At 39.7% G+C, this 23,332-nt stretch overlaps 1 protein-coding gene and 1 long non-coding RNA gene across 2 annotated transcripts in view; one reads left to right on the forward strand and one right to left on the reverse strand.

Annotated features, from left to right (window-relative positions):
- Window positions 1-23,332, reverse strand: part of XKR4 (XK related 4) — a 212,882-nt gene that overhangs the window by 40,753 nt on the left and 148,797 nt on the right. The gene's annotated exons all lie outside the window — the stretch shown is intronic.
- On the forward strand, window positions 17,486-18,984 carry LOC137473036 (uncharacterized). Its single transcript, XR_010998571.1, has 2 exons — window positions 17,486-17,839; window positions 17,925-18,984. It is a non-coding gene; the product is annotated as an uncharacterized lncRNA (long non-coding RNA).

The raw sequence follows: 23,332 nt of genomic DNA on the forward strand, positions 1-23,332 counted from the left end.
GCTGTTATACCTGTCTGTGCACAAACATGAGTGTCAGCTTCACCCTGGTAGGCAGCATCTGCAATTGGAATGGAACCTCTGTGAGAGATGCTGACATCCATCAGATGGTATTTGTAATTTAGCTTTGTATGAGCAGAAAAAGAGATCTTGGGAAAGAAAGAACAAGAGAGAAAAAACAGAAAGAAAGGGAACACCTTTTTGTCTTATTATAGCCATAATTTCCAAGTTGTGGTAGGAAAACTAAAATGTGAAAAGAAAAGATTAATATTAACAGTCACACCAGGCCACACAAAGTTCAGCCTGATCTGCATTGTAAACATTCTGGAGACAAACTTATGCTTAGCATAGCAAAGTGGAAAAATTTTTGTATGGTTCACTGCACCACCTAAAGTAAATCTATAAAAAAATACACTCAAAATACTGTATTGCATGATAACATGGAAAGGGCATCATCAAAAAGTTTTTTTTGCCTGGCTTTTGTGATACACCTTCGAAGTTCATTCTGAAACAGATACACAGATTTTACCATGTACACCACCACAGAAACAGCTATTACTATTTGTTCATTTAATTCATTTAAACTGTCATAACTTCTTTTTAAGATGCTATATTTGGGACTTTAAACATTTCTCATTTGATTTTTTCCCCATCTTAACAGAGCAGCTGGAACATTAATAATAAAGAAAATAATCAAAGATTTACTTTTCTTCATTCTCCCCAAGGCTAAGCAAATGTATTTAGACAATGTATTTTCAAGCGAAACAGACTATCATGTAGATACTTCTGTATCAAGCTGGAACTAAAGTATTTATATTAAAAGAAGATTCAAATCTACTTGGCAGAATTTTTCTTACTACATTAAGACATTATTAATAGATAATACATATTCAGAGAACATTATCGTATCAATAAATACCAGCTAAGAATCTGGCCAATTGTAAAGATTTCTCAATCAATAAAAAACAAATGTGGAAGCCTAATTTAATGGAGAAATAGGTATATAACTATCTTTTCCTTTTTTTTTTTTGTGGCTATACTTTGCTTATTTTCTCTCTGTCATTTTTGGAAAGTATAGCCAGTTTAGCCTGCTTTCCTATGAAAGTTTCTCACATCCTTTCAATAAAGTAACACAGGTAAAAATTCACATCTTTATCTGTGTTCAGAGATTGGGTTGGCACAATGTGCTTTTGCCTTAGGTCTGGTATTTCTTACATACATACTCAGTGTCTTAACTTTTCCCATTTGGAGACACTGACTATCTTCACTCTTTTGGGTAAAGTATTGTCTCTCTTCTTGCAAGGGCGAGGACACTGACATTGATTCTCATCAAGCTTAAATTTAAAGAGGACAAAAATAATCAAAGCATTATGTGCACACTTGTCTGCCCTCAGCTCCACAATTCATCATAATTCAAAACATTTAATATGTGTTTTCATTTAATAGGCCTTCTGGGCAAATGACAAGTTTGTGTTTTTTTGAGGTTTGCCCTACAGGACATGGTAGACAGGAAACAGAGATTAAATAAAATTGACATTAAAAAAATCCTAAGCACATCAGTCTCCTAGAAACTTTGCTGTCACTACTTTTCAAAGGTGACCCACCATAACCCTGCAGCGGGTGTCAAATGCTACCAAAACACAGGAAGTTCATTTATTTTTGTCTGCTGTGTGAAGGAAAGGTGTGGAATGGGGAAAATTTGTCCTTTCTGAAGAGCAAAAGACCAACAAAGTCATAGAAACCTTAAGAAATCCAGTAGCAAGGCAGTGCTCCAAGGATGACATCCAACTTATTGCAATACATTGCTCATCAGCTTAAGGTACACAGAGAAGAAATGAGTGAAGCTATCATATGTGAAGGGGTACAAAACACTCCTTTACCCCACACTGACCTCACCTGACTTCTGCAAAGTCCAGAAACAACCCAACCCATTTCTGTGCACCCAGCCTTCAACTGAGAGTGATTATCTGTGTTTAGAAGGGGTGGGCATGTCTGAAAGGTCAGCTGTTCTGCATCTCGGTGCCTCATTTCCTAGTCTGAGAATAAAGCTAGTTTTGGCTGGGGCCATTCAGTAAAAATAAATGTGAAACGTGGTATTAAATACCATGATTCGTAGTCCCCCAAAATACAGCAGCTGAGTTTATGCATTACCCACGCTGCTAAAGCATTCCAGCCAGGTTTAGAACAGATCCTTCCAGCCTGCTCAGGAACAGGGGCCTGCCCTAGAGGCAGAGGGCCTCCAGCAGGTACCCTGTGCTGAGCTGGCTCCCACCACTGCTTGCAGACAAGTGCTCCTCACAAAAAACCCACATCACCATCACAAGGGTGACCAAAGTGAGGTCAGACTCATTATCTGTGGTGGAGTTACAACAGTTGTTAGGAAAACACATGTAGCATTGAGGTCATGGCTGCCTTGTGAGGGGCAAGAAAAGATAAAGATGATTAGAAACCAGTTGTAGGTATTTCTCAGGCTGGTCTCAAACTGTTTCCACTTTGCTCTTCAACCCTCACACAGACACCAGTAAAATTGATTTTTAAGCTGCTCATAGTTTCAAAGGGACCACATGTTGATGTCAGGAAAAAGATAAATATCACTGAGGGCTCAAGAAGGAGAATGGTAGGGCAACTAAACAAGGTGGTTCCAGAGATCCGTGCATGAACATTTCAAGTCTTGAAATAAATTTGACACAAGGATGATACCTGTTTTGAAAAACAAATTAGAATTTTCAAAAGCAGGCTCTGGTCTGAACTTACTTGGAACACTTAAAAATGCCCCCACTGAGTTCATTTGGGTTTAAGACAAACACAAAACGAAAGAACAAATTGCTGTTCCTTGGTCTTGGTCTGATTTTCCAAAAGTTACCATACTATGCATACTATTTTCAATTCATGAACTCTTTAGGCATTATTTCACGGCTATAGTACAGAGGATTAAAGAAATACAGTGCAGAAATTACATGCATCTACAACCTGCACCATTTCTCCTTTATAAATATGGGCAAAGAGTTGCTGTCATTTTGATTAAATCTGTGTATGTCAGCAGGAAACTGAGGGTGCATGTTTATTGAATCACAGGATTGGATAAAAATAGATTTATTTAGTCACTGGTACAATTAATCACGTGTATATATCTATATATATCTATATAGATATATAGATACACAAACTATTTAAAGATTTAAAATTTCAGTAGATATGCATGCACTTCAATACAGCACATCTGATGCTAACAAGCAAAAGGGTCACAGTAATTAATAGCCCAAGTGTAAAACACACTTACAGCTGTGTGGCTGATGAGACCACTAAAAATCAGATGTCTTAGGTGAGAGGCTGCCAGCCTGGCTGTTGGATAAGGGTGGAAGGTTACACACAGGCACACTCTCTGGGGGAATGATCTGAGTCTGGCTTTTCTGCTGCCCCCATCATGTGTCCCACCACCAAGGAAGCAGGTGAGGAGGATTCTTCCCATCGTTCTTTCCTTCTCCTGGGCTCAGACTCCCTCTCCTGGCTTCTAGCACTACTGCACCTTGTCCCCCCTGTCCAGAGATTAAATGTGCCTTCAGTGTCAATGTCCCCCACAGAAACGTGGTGTCAGTTTCCCAGGGCTCCATCACAGCCCCTACTTGTACCAATAAGCACCCACCTTTTTCTGTTTTCCCATGTTTTACCTCTAACATAGAGCTATCCAACACAGATGTCACCAGAACAAGGGGACAGTTCACAGTATGGGGATCTGAAGGGATTTTGGCTTCCAAGGTGGCTGTTCCTCAGAGACTGGCTGGGCATCACTTTGCTTTTGGAAGCTGGTGAGTGATTGTCTTTGCAGCAGCAGTACAGTTTTCCCCCCTTTGCTTCACTTATTAAGCTGTCTTTATTTCAACTGTCAGGAGTTTTCTTGGGTTTACTCCCCCAGTTCTCTTCCCTGTACTCCTGGAGGAGGGAAGAGGAGTGAGTAAATGGTTGTGTGGGCACTTGGCTGCTGGCCAGGGTCAACCCACTACAACAGGATTTTACCCCAACCTTGTAAAACTTTTACCAAAGTGTAAGGAACATTATGCATATTTTTCTGTCATGCATAGAAAAACAAGAGAGATCTATTTAAAATACAATTTTGTTAATTAAAAGGAAAAGCAGAGAGATAATTTAATTGCCATATTGATTGTAAATATTAACATTGAAATGTACATTTAACCAAAGTTGTCCTCAATTATATCCCAAAGTTTAAATGTGCAGAAAACTGCAGAAAAACTGTATTTCCTAACCAATATTTTACCTTTGTGGTTGTAACACTAATCAGCATAGCCAGCTTACTTTGATGACTGCATAGAAAGATCTTCCAGTGAACAATCTGAAGTAATTTTTTTCAACAGAGAAAAAAATACCTCTAATATCTAAAGACACAGATAAGTTTTCACTCCAGTTCCTACATGCTATAAAGACTCAGGGATAAAAGAGAGAAAATTAATGTCCTTCCTCAACTGAAAATTTTGCTTCTCAGACTTATTTATTGGCATATTTATTGGAATGGGCATAGTGTCACTATCTTTTAATAATCTTTGTGAAATTAAGTTTATATGTAATATACTTTTGCTCAATTATGTCCTTAATTTACAACAATTCTACTAAAATTATTTCCTACTTCTGCTATCCTGTTTTGGTGATGACTTCTGGAACCAGGCTGGGTTGCTGCATCTCCATGATGTGGTAGGAATAGCTGCGAGCCATGTCCCATAGAGTGGATAAGGAAAGCTAAAAAACCTTTAGAAAAGGAAATCAAATTTCTCTATTACTGCAATGAAAGAATTTTATGACCTAATATTTTGTTCTTAAACAAGCTGTTTTGGCATAGGAACACACAACCAATTTTTCAATTCAGGACAAATTGCATGGGAAAAATGTAAAGAAATGCCATACATTTTCATACATTATATTGTAGTCATTATAACAGTAAATAGTCTTCAGAAGCTTCCTTTTTTAATATCAAATTAGCTATTCAATTAATTTATTATGGTTTCCTGCATGGAAGGTTGTTTTAACACAGAACTTTCTTTTGGATGTGCCTTTCCACAAAGAAGTTCTCCTCCCTAACTTGTGAGGTCCTGGGGTGGCACTGGACACCTGCTCATCCATCACTGGTGCAGCAGTTCTGCTGCTCTCTGCCCACGGTGTAAGTAAATACAACCTCTGTCTCCCAGCGTCCTTTGAGCAGGAGCTTGAACATGCTGTTTTTGAAACAGAGAGGGAAATGTTACTGGTGTGGTTTGCAAAGATCCCAGAAACCAGATAAGTTTCCTCTTTTGTAGAAGGAGCGCCTACATCCTCCTATTCTTCTAAAAGGTACAGGAACAAGGGCTGTCTTGGCAAACATCTCTTCTTCTTCATTCAACCCAACATTCTTTCTTTTTCCCACACTCTAGATCTTTTATTAAGAGTTTATGCAGACTTATGGCAATCTTATAAAGCATTTCTGCATAAAGGATTTTCATAAATAGAAGGTTTGGTGGGGAATCTTATCCATGTATATAAATGAGGGGAGAGTGTGAAAAAAATGGAACCAGACTCTTCCCAGTGATGTTCAGGACAAGAGTCAATGAGCACAAACTGAAACACAGGATGTTCCCTCTGATAACAAACACTTTTTTTTTTACTGTGGAAAAAAATTTCAGTAGCTACGAAAGTAGATTTTTACTGTTCCATGGAACATTGGAACAGGTTGTACAGAGAGGCTATGGTCTCCATACTGGGAGATACCCAAGAACTGTCTGAAAATGGTTCAGATCTGTCAGTTATGGCCCTGTTTTGAGTGAGAGGGTTTGACTAAATTATCACCAGAAGTTTCCTCCATCTTCATCTAATCTGTGATTTTGTGATTTGCTGTTTGTTTCTTCTCCTAACCATTGTGGGAGGAAATCTGGGGCCATTGGTTTTCATTCAGTTTTGCAGACAGCTATCCAAGGCACACAAATCTGCAAACATAGCTTTACAAACCCCATAAGGGATTTATGCAGGTTTGTGTATCTGTAGTGGATATTCTTCTGCTTGGTTCTGGACCATTTTTTCCTCTCCTGGATTGTGTTGTAACATAATATTGCACTACTAGAAATGGCAGAACCCCTCTCTTGGCCTGACTTGTGTTCAGTCATTTCTTTCCACATCTCAGGAGGCATTTTAACCCTATCTACACGACTGGTATCAGTAAGGGATCATGTACTACCTTGTAGATAGCAGATCCAGTGGTTCATTGTAGCTGGTTTGTGCCTGGATTCAATGAATGAAATGAAGGTTTTGACCAGAAGTGCTTCAGCCTCCTGTCAGTGTTCAGATGCATTTTTGATTCTCTTTGTATTGTGGTGTCTGGTCCCTACATAGCTGGGTCAGCTGCAGCTGAGCAGCTGTTCTACTTGATGTTGTACTAAACAGATCTTTCCCTGTGCACAGTCTGTCTTCCTCTGATAGACCTCTCAGCTTGGAAGGCTTGCCACTGTATTGCACAAAACCTTCAAAATTCTCCTTGGGGTTTTCTTCCTTCTAAGTTCTTTCTGTCTTCTGCTTCACTGTCACCATGACAGCTTAAAGCTAATCTTTAATGTTTCTGTCCCATATATCTCCTAATTTCCAGCCATGAATAATTCTTGCTGTTGCTTTCTGTTCATGCATACCTGCCAGATACTGGTTCTCAAAAAATAATTTAGTGATGCTTTAGCCATTTCTTAAATTAGCAATCTCATTTTATGATTTCCTCCCAATGGATAAATTTCTGATCCTCCACATGAATGATTCCAATGCTGAGAAGTTCCTGTTTCCAATCCTGTTTTTCTCTTCCCTGAGCATGACCTGCAACTTCTCAACACTTTGAGTTTCACGTTACAACCTGGTCACCCTGTTCTTTTTGTCTTTTTTGAGCTTGTCCAGTCAACTAGCATTTCACTCCCCCCCCCACACCATCAGTGATACACTTCTGTTCTGCCTGTATTTAATGCACAGAAGTAGCTCCCAGCTTGTCTTATCCATACTAACAGCACTATCCTTTACAATTCTAATAGGCAGCCCAGTGAAAGGAGGCAGAGGGCAGCAGGCAGTGTACCTGTTGTGATCAGGGCAGAGCATCCCCACCACTGTTTTAGGTAGCTGACATGACCTAGGGCATTTCCTGCCCTCCTGATTGCAGGGCAGCAGGGCTTCACACAAAGAAGATGCAGCAGAGTGCCTCCTGTCAGACTTGGGGCTGCCTTACACTGTGACACTCACACAAGTAGGACAAAGGGAAATTGAGGAATGCGAAGAGAAGAGTGGATGCTTGTTTCAAAGCCACACTGCCAGTTAAGTGAATACTGCAGAACTAGCTCCAGATTTGTGACCTAGCTGTAATGTAGCAACCAACAGCTTCTAATTCCAGGTGTCTGGGTGGAGGTGATTTCCTAAGCTTTGCTTACAAAAGTAAAGGTGTTTTGTGTTACCAAGGTATGATAGAGGGAAATCTAAAGCTGATGTCGTTGAATAAATAAATGTAAAGGTGGGAAAGGAGCCCTTGTCCCAGTACTTATGCCACAGAGGGAGGTACTCCAGGGCACTTGATCTTGCACTGAGCTCCTCACCTCTTGCAGTGTTGAGTTTCTAAGAGGCTCTTGACTTTATTCAGATTCTAGTAAACTATGGTCAAGAGTTCTAATGTGCTAGCCAGCACTAGCCGCCAGAAAAGAAAGCAGATGGCCACTTGGAGGCATTTTAAAGAAAATCCTCGTCATTATTACTTATACTAACTGCAAACCCCAAATACTCTGCTCCCTATCCCTATGAATTTACCATCTTGTTGAGGACAAAACCTGTCACATCCTCCTCATAACTGTCATCACACTTATCTACTCTGCCTCTGCTTTCCCCAGAATACAGCTCCTCATTGTCCATCAGCCCACATCTTCTTGTTGCTCTTTTATAGTGTCTCTAGTCTCTTTCACTTACAGCAAGAACTTCAATAAAATACCTGGATCCATAACAAAATTATCCTCTCTTTTGTTCTCCTCTTTTTGTGCTTCCTCCCATCTCATCTCCATGATAGGTAAGGAGATGACAACCTATGAAACTTTATTATATTCAGGTGTGGCAAATGGACTGCTTATTTCCCTTTACATTTTTTAATGCTTCTGCTTTGACCTCCACATGTTTTAATTCACTATGAGTTACTGCTTTTAGTATATGTAGGGATGGCACATAGCTCAGTTTGGCAAGTTTGACAAGTAGTTTTAAATATTATCTTAATGCAAAATACCAATGAAAGAGAATGAAAGGAATTCTTACAAAAATGTATGTGCCTTGGCAGAATCCTACTTACTTAAAACTTCTTCAGCTTTCTGTTACTCTTTTATAAAAACTTTTTGGTATACCCTCTGATTCCAATTTCTCATCTTTATGTTCTCAAAGTCACACTTTGAATTTCAACTACAAAAGACAAGAAATCATGAAAGAGACACTGTTGAAATTGTAGCTCTAGCAGACCATTTGTGAGAAGAAAACAGAATGCTTTCATGTATTAACTTATTTGACACAAATGCTCTGTTCTGCTCTGAATTTGTATAGTTTGAATCAAAACAGGAAATTAGAATTTTGATTAGCAACATAAATCTCTCTAAATTTCCTGAAAAAGTCTGAACAATAGTAATCTTTTAGCTGAACACTGTTTCAATGTAGAAAGCAATCAGTATTTGAGTCTGAGTTTGTTATGCAACTGGGGGCAAGAACAGGCAACTCGAATGTTAAAGTGAACAATTTGCATTGTACTGTAACCATTTTGTTGCTGAATAGTGTAGTGTTCCTGCACGCCACTGCCTCTCCATTACTGTCAGTTTGATTTCTTATTGCTTTATGCCTCTTGAAGTGTTATTTGCCTGTGTAAAGTGTGTATTTAAAAAATACTCTTTTGGTTTAATCATATTTCATACCTTCTTTGTGCAGTATGAAGAGAACAAACTTTATGTCACTCCAGATATCCATTACCATAGACATCATGATCTCTTAACTTACTAAATCTGTCAATATTTGATAGCATAAAACCATACTCATTTCAGGAACTAGTGCCTTGACGTATCAAATTACCATTTTTAAAATAAGTTTTCTTGCTTGACTCTTGCACCCCCCATCTCCTCTTCCCCATACTAACATCGTAATGGGAACATAAAGAGGTTCAGACATGCCAGATGGCACCTCTGGGGATGAGGAAATACCTGCCAGTGTGCTCCTAAACCATTTACTCTCAGCTTGTTATTACGAAGCTGAAGGTTCCCATATTCTAAAATGTAATCGTGGTAGACAACACCTGGTTGCAGAGGTAGTTCTTAGGGAAGCCACCAAATACAGGAGACATGCTGTACCTCACTCCACAAAACCATTTACTCAATGAATGCATTTTCATTTTTACAGTGTTCAGACCATTAGACAACAGGATAAGATTAACAGAAGAAGAAATAAGACAACTTTAATCAGACCTTTGTGAAGTGTGCTAATTATCTTCAGGGAATAAGACGCCACAGTGAAAGACTGCGGTTTAAACTCCCTTTCTTGAGACTCTGGAGCTTGCATTTGTTCTGAGTGAACAGTGTGTTAGGTAGGGACTCTGGGGTAAACCTAGAGTAGATGTGTTTTGTGATCAGTGGACTGTATAATGAAATACTGATGCAATGTATTTCCCTTTGTCCCTCTGGGATTTGATACAGATACATTTGATATTATAAAGAATTTAAAACTGGTAATAAATGTGTGCATATCTGTTCCTAAACAGCAGGTATGAATTTTGATGCACTGACTATTTTTATGTGTGGAGTTTGTTGGTGTTTTTTTTTTTTTTTGTTTTGTTTTGTTTTTTGCCAAGCAATATAAAAAAAAATGTGCCTTGCTGTGCTTTCTTTTAGCAGTTTTGAACAGTTTTATATGCACACCATGTATTAGCAGCCCCAGCAAGAAAGCTGAAGAAGCCAGCAGGATGAGCAAAGCATCCAAACAACTGCAAGCCTACATGACTACTCCTTTGGTAGATCCTCCTGCTCATCCTCCTCTGTTTACAGCTTTCAGCTTCCCCATCACCCAGCTGTATGCCTGCTTTCTGGTGGTATATTGACTCCCACAGATGCAAGGAATGAAGTTTGACCTGAATTCCCATTTGGTTTTTTCCAGCTTGATACACTCCAGATGATGTGCCCAGTGGCATCAATTCAATCCCTAGCTCCTGAAGAACGTCACCAGAACTGAAGAACTTCCAAGTCTCTCTCAATGTTCCTCAGCAGTTCTCTCAGGCGGGAGCTGCTGGAGACATCCTCTCCCCTCCCTCCTCTCTGCTCTTCAGCTGCGCTACAACTGCAGCAACAGCTCCTTAGCACCGCCGGACACCAGGAGACGGAGCCGAAGCCCCGTTCAGCAGCGGGGGCGCCCCTAAGAAGCCCCGGGGGGCCGCAGGCACCGCGGGGCCCGAGCGGCGCTGGCTCCCGGCGGCCGGGCTCGCACTAGGTGGCACTGCGGGGCTGCGGCGGGGACGGCGGCTCGGCAGCTCCGCACCCCCGCGCTCCCTGCCGCAAACTTTCTCAATGAAGCCTGAGCGAGCTAGGAAGGCTTTTCCGCACATTTTGACAGCGAAAGAAAAACAGGGTCTGCCGGCAGAATTGTCCTGTTCCCTCTCTCCAGCGTGAATGACGCGCCGAGAGGGATTTTTCTGGGCCGTTTCTTCCAGCAGGCACGAGGAGACTGCTGGTTGCTCTCCCACAAGAACCTGTGTGGCATGAAGGAGTGGGAAATCATACCTCACAGTTCAGTTTTAAATTGTACCACTGAGCTACGCCAATGTGTTTAGGAGATCCTTGCGCTCACAAATGCTTTGCCTCTTTCAAAATCCCCCAAAATAGATCTGACCTGTTACTGAGACCTTGTTCTAGCCTCTGTAGAAATTTCCCTGCCAGACTGAACATGCACATGCAGCAGCTGATAAACAACGCATGTTGTTCCTGATGTACCAGGGAAAAGCTGGAACTTCTTGATTCCACACACGAATGAGGTAGCTGGACCCAAACTGCTCATTACAGACTCAGTCAGAGAAGCTGCGTGAATGACAGGCTAGAAACAGATGAAATTCCATTTTAATTGCAGAGGAATCACCTTTGGATAAAGTGGGGCACAGAGATGCTCAAGAAACAGCAGAGTTAGAAGCAGTATCAGCCGTTTCACATTCCACTTACCCAAAATGAAGAAATAAACATACTCTTTTAGTAAGGCTTTGAGGCTGAATATCTAAAAGTAGCATTGAGCCTTAAATTAACACACTGTTCAAGTATTAAAAAAATATATGGGATTAATTGATCATGTGACCTCGGCTCCTTGGCCTTGAAGCAGCCCTCAGTTTAATGAAACTCCTGGAAATTGTTTGTTGTGATGACTAAGAAGCACTCTCTTTTTACAGTGAGCAAACTCTTCAATAGTAGAGGTGGCTCCTATTCTGACTGAGTGGGATTCCATTTCTATTGACCTATTTGGCAAAGGCTATGATTTGATGATTTCACATCCATACCACACTGGTTATTTAACTGCCATTATGGCAATTTTTGAGGATGTTCAGCCTAATTATGGGTCTTCTTTTGAAGGAATATAAAGCATTGCTCCCAAAAAACTTATAGTATTAAGATGATGACTTAGTATTTACACACACACACACACACACAGAGACAGAGGCACATTTGTCTCTGTAAGCCTCTGTCAGTAGTATGCTTGTGATGTAAATCTGACTTTTTAAGGAGCTAAGTCAGGGTAGAGACATTCTGACAAAATGTAAGGAGCAAAAGATCTTTGGAAATCATAGGGTCTTTGTCACAAGGGAGCTGGTAGGGAGTTTCTGGAAGGAATGGTGGCATTTGTGATAGGAAAACAATGCTGTGCTTCCCAGCCATAAGACAGATTTCAGACCCAGAAAGTCTTGCTGTTTCCTGAACTCTATTTATCAGAGCTCAGAATTGTTAGGACAAGTTTCTAAATAAGCTTTCATTATATAGTCACCTCAACAATGGCTAAAAAAAGTAACCCTGGTCAACCTTTGCAAATGTGTTCCTCTCTACATCTTTTGTATAATCGTCATCCCAATCAATACCTGAGTAATTGAAATCCCCCAAGACCAAAGCCGTGACTTTCTGACTGCCCTCTTCCTGATCTATGTTCTCTAACCCCTATAGTGAAGGGGAGCAACATCCAGAGTCAGATGATTGATTTGCTGTGCTAAATGATAAGCAGTCTGCCAAAATATATCGCCTCCTTACAAGCTCAATAGCACCCTTTCATTTTCTGCTTCTGAAATCTCATTCATTTACACTTTAGAAATTAATAAATATATACTGGTGTTTCTACATGTAAGATGAAATTTCACTTTTTATTATAAATTGAACATGGTTTTTAGGCTCAATAGTTTTTTGGGTTTTTTTTAATCATTTTGATAACAATAAAATCATGTTGCTGCAAGTCCAGTCTCAATTCTTATCTGGTTTTGCTTCTTCTGGTAGAGAAATCCTGGCCACATGTGAGTGATGATAAACTTCAGGTGAACAGAATGGCTCCAAGATTTTCCTTGTAAGCATTTTTCAAGGTGTTTTAGTTTACAGGAGAAAAATGTTCTCAATCCCAAGAACTCGAAACTTAAAACTTCAATCTTGTAGTGGAAGCCAGATCCCTGACTCCACCTGGATCATCAGTGAAATCAGCAGGTCTGCATGGTGTAGGAAGATATAAAAATCCCATTTCTAACCCCAGCATAAACTCATGATGAAACAGTAAAAAGACACGCTTAGACAACAGTGGCTTGTGTGAGCTAATGGGATATGGCAGTAATAAAAATTTTGATATATATTTTGAAAATCTGTTTTGTTTTTTAAAACCAGAAATTTAGTAATTTATTTTTAAACATATGTGGCTTTTATAATGTATCTCAGTGCATATATGATAGTAGGGATGCTTTGGGATGATTTGGGATGATTTTAATGCATTAGGAAGGAACTGAAAGTATGTTACTACTAAGGAAAATGATGATGCATCACATTAAGTACTAGAGGAACATGTAGAACTGTGCCAGGCTCTGTATATTAAACATTGTCATGGATTTCCATATTGCAATAGGACAGCTCTAGAGAAATCATAATATAGGACTGATTTGCATTCAACAATCTGCTCTTTCAGATAAGAAACATTTAATTTAGTTTTTTTATGATTTGAAATAAGCAGTTTTGTACAATTTTTATCTCAGAATTATGTAGTTCGCACTTGATCTTAATTTTTTCTTAAGCTATTCATATATCTTAAATTTTGAAAAATTTCTGCTGGGTTTGGGGAGTTAAGCAGATTGTTGGTCACTAGAACTTATTTTTCTAAGACTAGTCTTAAGTGTGCTTTTTTACCTCTGTTGTCTTTAATTTATTCTTGCTGGTTAAACAACCAGATCTTTTGATTAATCAGCTTGAAGAAGCTGAAGTAAGGGAAGTTAGGCATTTCCTTTCAGAATTAATGAAGGCATTTTCCATTATTTATGTCACTTGCATAATCTCTCATAAGAACAACAATATTTATCCAAAACATAAAAGGTTCAGCAAGCAAAACCAGCCAGACATAATCCAGCCTTCCTGGCACCATGTACCTTCAACTCACTGATTATTTCTATCCAATATACTTCAGAAGCAACTTCACAGCTCAGGCCTCCTTGGCTCTATTCGCCCCCTTTTTATTTTATTTGAAATCACTCTGAAGGTAAGAAATCACGCTAGCTGCAAGATACTGTCTGTTAATTGCTCCTGCAGATAATGAGCACCCTAAGGGTCGAAAGGAGGTTACAAGGCCTATGGAGACACAGGAGAAATGCATAATTTATGCCTCTTCCAGCAGTAAACATTGCAATGTTTCTGTGTGCACAGTCTATCTTAAGCTGTTCAGCCTCCAGCTTTCCAGGCATTTCATTTTTGGATGGTTCACCACTGAACAAACTAGTGAAACCTCCCAAAATTTCCTTAGGGCTTTTCCCTCCTAAATCCTCTTCTGTCATATGCCTCAATTATTTAATGGTGAAGAATTTTCCATTTCTCTGCTCTTTGTTTCTCTCCTCACTTCCCCATTTGAAGTTCAAATAAAGTGCCAAGACTGAAAAGTATTTAAAATAATTAACTTGGCATCTTGTACAGCTTGATTGAAAAGCAGGAATTATTAATACAAATGAGCAATGCCTGTAGGACCTTTAGTATAATTGTTTGTGCTGACAAAGTATAATGTTCGCATTTTGTTATTCAATCGTTATTAAGATTTTGAGACAGTGAAGTTATGTCTACAGTATAAATGAGACATTTATAACTCTTATAAGAACTGTAAGTTGTACTGCAATCTCTGCAAACGGCATGTCTGCCTGTGAGAACCTGTTAACCCAGGCTCTAAGGATGGGCCAGACATTTTGTATTTCATTCCTAGAAAACCAGTTACCTTATGGATGCCTCTGATACAGTGGGATACAGGCATTTGCAATCAAGCATTTTTGTTTGGCCTCTGTCCTCACCTCCTTTGCCCCAAGAGTTCTCAGAAGAAGCTGACAGAGGCTGGTAGTGCCTGAGTTAATCTACTCAAATGATCTCACTGATGAAATCCCATGTATCTTCTGATTCACTGAATTCAGATTGTGTCTGCCAGTTTGAATTAGGCAAACCAGTTCTATGAGGATAATCCCAAGATATCATATTGGAGCATTTGTACAAGGCTGAAAGGCTGATCTTGTGGCAGGTGGAACAAGCTGTTCCTTCCTCAGAGAGCAGCACTGTCATTTTTAGGACACAATAGATATTATAATTCACTGTATGACCTGTAGCAGTATTAAGTCACAAACATTTGCTGTGTTTCTTATTACTGCAGGTGTGACACACAGCTGCCATGGGTTCAACTGTAATTTTTTAAGTGCTGCATCTTTTTTTCATACTCAACAAACTTTTAGTTTATTCCTGTGTGATAATGCAAGAAAAATTATGTGGTGAAGGAATTAAAAATTTCTTAGATTCCACAGGAATGCAAATCCCTCGTATGTGCACAGAGCCATGAAAAATCTCTCTTCACAAATTTTTCAAGCATCTTGCAGTGAAAGACATAGAAGAAGTAAATATGTGTCCATCTCCCTAAATTTTAGCCATGTTTAAGTGAGATACTGATTACCTGAGTTCCAGGTTGCTAATTTCTAGTCCAATGAGACATGTGAGATTATCTATAGGTTAAGTCATCCCATCTATATTAGATGCCCCTCAAGAAAGAAAGAGTGTCCTTCAGGCACCTCTCTCTCTTAACTGGTTATCAAAGTAGCTTAAACAGAACATCTAACTTTTAAACAGAACTGTTTAAAACTGCAAGATTAATTCCACCCTTAACATGCAGTTTCCTCAGTATCATCTTCACAATTCAGCAAGGTATTTAAATACATGCCCAGCTTTCCACGGCTGAATAACTCTAATCACATGGACTGATTTAAATATCTTGTTACACCAGGACTGGATGGTTTCTTGAAAAGAAAGCTTAACACTCTGTCTGTCTCTTTTATACTCCAGGCTGCTTGTTTATGACACTAATTATCTTTAGCTTTCTTGAAAGGCAGTGTAGGTATTTTAGAGAGCAAATGGAAAAAACAAAACAATTGTTTTAGGTATTTTCAAAAGAAATACCAGGCATCATTTACTGCCTAGCTCTGTGCTGCATGTCTGACTAAGTGTTTGAATTATTTCCGCTCTCCTTTGCTTAAATATTTTAAATTTATTTATTCTCTGCTATTATTTACTGAGACTGTTTTATGTAACTCTGTTATGTGTTTGGGGACACTTTCATGGTGTGAAATGTTCCACACATAATAAAGAGTCATTGTTCAGGCAGCTCCCATGGCACTTGATGGTAGAGATTAAAGTATCGGGCCATAAATTGTATCAGTATAGTGTAAGCAGGACACTGTTGACATTTTATGTTCCAAATTAGAAAAAAAATTACCAAAACACCTTGCCAATTTTTGAGCAGCTTCCAGTAATTTCTTCACATGAGAATCTAAGAAGCATGCTCAGACAGTTGACATGTCTCCATTTGGCATAATGTTTATTTCAGGCAAAATTTTCCTCTACAGCTGGCTGAGGAATACGTAGTTTAAGACACTTTTTCTCTCTTGTTGACCTAACTGTGCACGTTCTTGCACAAAACCTGATGACAAGAAGAATTGGCTATTCAGATGAGCAATATCCTATCTATCCACTGTTCCTATCTGTAGGAACAGTGGATCACTGAGACCAATGGAATATGAAGCCCCCCATCCAAGCAGATACCAGAAAGAAGAACCTTTCTAAAACAAGCTCATTTGAGATAGCTTGAATTATGGCAGAAAACAAAATGAGCTGAAACAAATGTCAGCTCATTTAATATACAAGTCAGAAGAAGAGCCTGAGCCAGATGATCAATGGTTATTTGAAAGCATTGGCATATTCCACCAGAATCCTCTAAAATAATAGCTCACAGTGATGCCCTTTAGGTTTTGCCTTTATTTCTTTTATATGTTCTCTGTATTCTTCCCACATATATTTGTAACTCCATCACCTATTGTATTAGTGACTTGTTTTCCCAGGACTTTCCGTGGTCTTTCCCTAGGCAGAACGACAAAACAAATTCCAGAGCTCCAAGCCCCAGGAGGTACAAGGCCCCTCTACTGTCTTGGTTCTTCCTGGGAACCAAGGCCAAGAACAACTCTTGGAAATACATTCTCATGGACGAAGTACAGCTAGTACTGAACGGGGGGTTCCAGAGAAGGGGCTTGACCTGGGGGGGAATAGCATTACTACTTGTCCTCCTATCAATTATCAATTATGCTAATTACCTAAAACCTATAAAAATGTACTCACCCCTCAGTGGGGGGGGGGCTTTTGTGGACATCTTTCCATAACTGCCTCTGAAGGCCTTCAAATAAAGATCCCCTTTTACATTACCTTCTCACTAAAATTATCTCGAGTTCCATCTCCAGGTTGGGAAAAAGGCAACAACAGTAACCCTGTGACAGTGGATGATGACTGAAAAGCATAAGTGAAAATCACTGAGCTGAAATGAACCTGAACCTGTGCCAAAACCAGAGCAAATCACTGTCTATCAAGAACTGAAGGTGAAACTGAACTTCTAGTGTGAAATCTCAGTAGAATTCCCTCGCGTCCTCCCTCTCCTCTGTCAGACACCCATGAAAGGGGCCCAGGACTGTTTCAAATGGCTCCAGTGTGGCGAGGGAGCAGCCTGCCCTTGGGTGATGTGAAGCTGGCTGACCTAAAGGTCACACCTGTGCTTGGTGTGCCCGTTGAGCTCACGGGAGAATTGGCACTGACACACGGGGTACACCAGGCTGCCCGCGATTCCTGCAGGTCTTAAAACAGGAGTTACGCCAGGGCGGGAGGTGTGGGTGGGATCCCCGTGGGCAGTGCTAAGCAGGGGTCAAGGCCATGCTTCTGCAAGGCTGCTGTGAGGCCTGGGTACTGCCCAGGGTGCAGGTTTTGGGACAGTTCCAAGATGGAATCTTGGCTGGAAGAAAAGATATGGGCCTTGTGCTTTTCTTCAGCAGTGTTGCAGAAGGAATCAGATCCACTGTGCCTCACAATGGCTTTGAGCAAAGCTTGTGTAGCAGGAGAATTAAAATGTAAATTCAGGTTTGGCAGCTCAGTTGCATGCTTGCACTCTGCTGGCCAGTACCTTTATCTGTTGCGTCTTTCTTCCCTGCTCATAACAGCACATTTCTGCTATTTTAAAATCTAGTTTTTCGTATCCTGGGGTTATGGCACTTCATAGCAGGAAGAAGGTATAATTTTAGCGTATTTTAATTGCCAAGCCACGCTCTCCCAATCTGCCTCCTTATCTCCTTTTGTTCTTTTTCTCTTAAGCAGAAAGGCAACAGAAATCAGGCACTGAGGAAAATGAATACTGCTCCCTGACAACAAAATCTAGAGCCAACTGTTGCAGTCAGTTTCAATTTGCATTCTCTGGTGAAACCCTGAAGCTTATTGGGACATAGAAACAAACAGGCTAGAGCAATTTATGATCATGCACGTAGCTACTGCTTTTTTCTTTTAAACTTCTTTTTTCTTGCAGTTGTTTAAAGTAAATGTTAGCAGAGATGCAGACTCCTGCCAATCATATGTAGCTTTTAGGATACTTACATGCAGCATGAATTCTCAGTCCTGGGTGAGGAGAAGAGGGCACATTTCTCATGCCCCTGCTGGGGAAAAATGCAAATTCAGTGCCAGCTTGCACAGAGATTTCAAATCTCAGTCTTCTAAGTCCCTCCACCCATAAATACATGAGCTACTCTGCACAGTTTGTCTATTCTTGCCTCACTTTGGACATAGTTAATGACATAATGCTAATTTTTGGTGATTATTGTTTTGTATTTTGTAGCATAGTATTGTTTGCGTAGTATGATTTCTTAGTGTTGTTTTTGCATAGTATAGTTTCTTAGTGTTTCCTAGCAGGAGAGTGAGTTTTGTCATTCAAATACATTCTTCATCATCTGACACCTAACATTAACTATTGGGAGAGGCCATAATAAAAACACCATGTGAGTTGTACCATTACAGCCTTGGTAATGGTTTTAGAGGGCTGAACGTATTGAAATAATTGTATTCAAAGACACTCAGGAGCTAAAGCATCTGGTTTTGACAACAGAAATACTGGTTGAAAGCGTTACCTCCCTTTTCTTCAAAATTTATGACATTGTCATTAAAACATTGTCATTGTCTTTTGCAAACAACAGTGAGGAAAAATGTGTTTGGGTGGGGGAATAGAGGGGAGGACAAAAAGGAGGAAATAGGACTTGTCACTATGGATTAATAAGCCTGGGAATGAATATTTAGGCAATAGTGCTTAACTGGAACCAGCATCAAATAGTCACTGTCAAGAACTAATAAACATTTTAGCACTCATCGGTGAGGTGCTAATGAAATGGTATGTGTGTTTTTGTGTCCTTAAGGGGGAAGCAATAAAAAACTAAACATTAGTTAACTAATTAATATTATTCTTAGGGGAAAAAAATGTTCCTTTTGGCCATCTTATCAGGCAACAAAAATGTAGACTCATAAGTAAGTTCATAGACTGATAGGTACAAGATACATCAATAAAGAGCAAAAAATTAAAGAAAACCTAATTGTACTCCAGACAAACCTATTTATTTAAATAAATATATATTAAAAATTAGGTAATGATTTTATAGTGCTTATTAAGGGAGTCATGAAAGTCCTTTAAGTTGTAAGATATCTTGTGACTGGATTATGACTTTTATGAAAGTGCAAGATATTAATGATTTCACAGGATATCATAAAAAACTCAAATATTTTCATGGTTTTCAGTGATATATGGTTTCAGTTTTTTAGTGGGTTAGGATGTCATTTGGATCAACAAGTATTTAGAAAATTCCTCCGTAGGCTCAATGTATTTACAAACACATAATTGCAATTTTTTCTTTAAGTTACACATACTTATCCATTTAGAAAGCAGATTACATATTTATGTGCTTAATGGATCCCTTTTCCTAACTTTAGACATGCAATTTTTAAAGCTTTTTTCAAAGTAACAGGTTATTGATGTGTTATAGGAAGAAACCAAAAGATGTGATCTAAAAGCCTGGTGTTCTCTTCATTACATTCCAGCTTTCCAAAGATTTCAGATCTTATCTTCTCTCTTTACAGACTTGGCAAATTTTAATATACAGTTCTTGGAACCAGAAATTTGGTATCTGAGAAACATCTTTCTATAGCCTTCCCAGCAGGACTATTTTACTTAATAGCAGGTACAGCTCATATATAGAAAAATGTGTGAAAGTCTCTTACTGGAATCCTTTCTTAGCTGAAGACTTTGTTCTACAAATTACTCATGTTCCCATATTTGTGTAACCATCTTCTATAATACCTTTCAATCTTACTTTTAGCTTTTGTATATGCAGCTCTCTGTCTCCTCTGCTTAAAGACTGCTTAAAGAACGCTCTACTTAGAATCAAATCTGGAAATTGATTCACAGTATGTACAGATACTGTCAAAGCAGAAGATATTCTTAAAGTGTCTAATCTTCCTAATTTGTTCTGCGGAGCCAGTTTAAATACTTCTGAATATATAATCTGAAAGACTCAGTCTTGATAACTGCTATTGATGAGATCTTGAGTAGGAGAAAAAAAGCCCTTAACGCATAAAAGTTCCCCAAGTGTAGTAACAAAGAAACAAACATAACACAAGTCAGTTGTGATGGACTTGCTACTTCATTTGCTGATAACAACTAGAGCAAGACACTTCACTGAATGGTACAAAAAATTCTACAATAAACAGTTCAGGAATAGCCTGCCATGAAGAAAAATGCTTTTTCTATCTCAGAAAGCAGAACTCTGAAAGACACAATGGCTGGATTGTAAGCATTTGCTGTTAGAATGCTGAATAATAATAATAGTACTCATAATAACAATAATAATAATAATGTTCTTCAATCCTTGGTTACCTTTACGGGTTGTGCTTGGCCTCAGTGATACCTGACAACAAAGGGATACCTTATACAGGCAAAGGTTTTAAAGATAACACTTCCTCAACACACTTTGCCACTGTTCAACTTAGTGGTCCTTCAGCTTTCACGTTAGATGAAGTATAGCTAATGTGCTTTCCTAGAGATCATTTGCAGCTCTGTACATTTTATCCAGCTGATCTTTTTGGAAAAGCTTTTTTTCAAAGGTCTGTTCATTCTCATTGCCTCAGTTGTATCTCAGTTTCAGAAACAAACACATGATCCTGCCTTTGGGGAGCAGATTTTGCTGCCCTCTTACATGTAAACTCTTTCATACTAGGAAGCCTTTCATAAATAAATAAAGTCCTACTGCTTTTTAGATTGCTCTGGGTCTTGGCCCATGTCCTTGTTCAAGCCCCAGCTAAAAGTGAATTCTTACAGCTACTTTAAGTAATTGCAAATCAAAATTTAGAAGTGAAATGCTGATACCACCTTCCCCATTACAGCACTTAGCTGCTTCTGTCATGAAGCAATCAGCCGTGTATTGTAAGTGACTGTGTTGTGAGCCTCTCTGATCTAAACATGTGTTAGCTTAAAATATCAATTCAATTGCAATGCATTATGCTCTGCTCAGAAAACCCATCTGGCTCCAAAGGCTGCTGCCACAGGATGTGCTGCTGCTGGGAAGCCAAAGGCCTGTTTCTGCCCTTGTTTGCATGGCTCTGCCTCTCAAGGAATGGCATTGAAGTGGCTGAAAGTGAACCACCACAGAGCAGGTGTGGAAATGAGTCAGCCAGGTGTATGACTACATCATGCAAATTTCCCAGCTTGTTTTCCCGATTTTGCTGCTACACTCATTATCAAGGGAGTGAAAGAAAACCCCTCAAAAACAGAGTACACCTTTGGATTTCTTTTCAAGCAAATGATTGTAACCCCATTTCTTTCCTACTGAATCACCATTCAAGATACTTTCAGGCATTTCTGTGCTCTTTATAGCAAAACTGACTTCATAGGGGTGGAAAGTAAAATCACACTTTTTAAAGGAAATGCCAAGAAAAAAGAAATAAAATATTCATCCCCTAGCAGAATTTCTTTTTACTGCAAATGATTTTAGTGTCTACTGTGCTTGCAGGTGAAAATACATCATTGAAAACTTCTAGATGAGAGTCCTGGTCTCATGGCGTGAGAGAGACCTGCTGGGACTACAGCAGGTCTGAAGCAAAGGCATGGGGAGCCATTTTCAGTTTACTGTTGCCTTGGACTCAAGTTGCACATTTTCTGCCTTCTGCTGAGCAAAACCAGCATAGAGCCCAGTTACTGAGGAAAGCAGTTATGTTTTGAGCTATATTTAAAGATGACAAGCTGCTATGAATATACAGAGAGTAAATGCTACCATGTCACTTAGGGTCAGGATCAAGAAGATCACCAGAGCTCAATTTTTTAATGGCTTTGGGGCATCTTACTTATTTAGCTTCATTACCAAGAGTGACTAACCTAGGAGCTCAAAATGAGCTCTGAATGCCTTTCTATGGCACGGGAGACCTGGCAAAGATCCAGTTTAGCTAGATGGTGCTTGAACAGCTCTTTTCTGTCTATCTATCATCTATCTATCTGTCTATCTATCTATCTATCTATCTAATCTATCTATCTATCTATCTATCTCTATCGATTGATCCACCTTTCTGGTGATGATGAATCATTCAATACATTTATCCAGAGAGCAGGAAGGAGACTATGAGAGCACCAAAGGCACTCACTAAAACCTGAAAACAGCCTCAAGTTGCATAAGCTTTCAGAGGGCTTTGACACCTGGGTGGCAGCAGATGGCTGAAGGAGGGGTACACCCCGTCATTCACTGTCCCTGTGATGGGGATGACAGCACAGCTCACGAAGCAGCCCCTGAGCTACTGCAGATTTTAGTACAGCATAAAGCATGAGATGGGGGTTAGTTTATTTCTTTTTGCAGACTGAAAACTGCAGCGACTTGGGAGGTTTTTAGTGAGTCACTCTGTTGTCCCCACTGCCGGGGACATGGCAGCAGCCATGCTCAGAGCAATACAGCAGCTGGCAGATGGGGTTTGCTGCTGCTGCTGTCTGCTACACGTGAGCCCTGAAATCCCCATGGTCCCAGGGCCCAGCACCTGCAGGTTGCTCCCAATCAGTCCCCGGGCTGCTCTCTGACCCTGCCACGGGGCTCCTGGGTCTTCCCGGTTTCACTGGGTAGGAGCTCCAGGGAGGTTGCAGCTGTCAGAGCTCCTGCAAAACTCTGTGACAATCCTGGAGGGCTGCTGGAGGATGACAGGGAGCACTACTTGTGGCTGTGCCAGGAGAAGTCACATTGAGGGAGGATTCAATTCACACTTTTGACTCAATTATGTGAGTATGGAAGAATTCCTCTGCATCTTGAAATGTCCAGAGGGTGGGGAAGAGCATGCAGCGGCAGTGTCTGTTAGCTATAATGGCCTGGGATCAATAGTAATTGAGTAACCTCATACCACGAGATTCTTCCTGCCCAAGCTATTTAACTCCTGAGAGCACACTGGCCACCCATGCACAAATTATATGCTAAAAGCCCCACTCAAAACTAAAACTAGAAATTCTCTCATCAGCAGTAACACAAAAACTGTTAATGATTTGTTTTTAAACTGTATTCATTATATACAGAGAACAGAGCACAGTTTACCACTTTATTAACTGACATACTGTGAGAAATAACACCCACTGGAAAAAGAAAAATATTTTAAATTAATTTTCATTATAATTTAGTTAGGAAACCAAAAACTAATAAAATACACTTAATAGGTTTTTATCCCCG

Source organism: Anomalospiza imberbis, chromosome 1 (assembly GCF_031753505.1).
Source record: "Anomalospiza imberbis isolate Cuckoo-Finch-1a 21T00152 chromosome 1, ASM3175350v1, whole genome shotgun sequence".
Taxonomy (NCBI): domain Eukaryota; kingdom Metazoa; phylum Chordata; class Aves; order Passeriformes; family Viduidae; genus Anomalospiza; species Anomalospiza imberbis.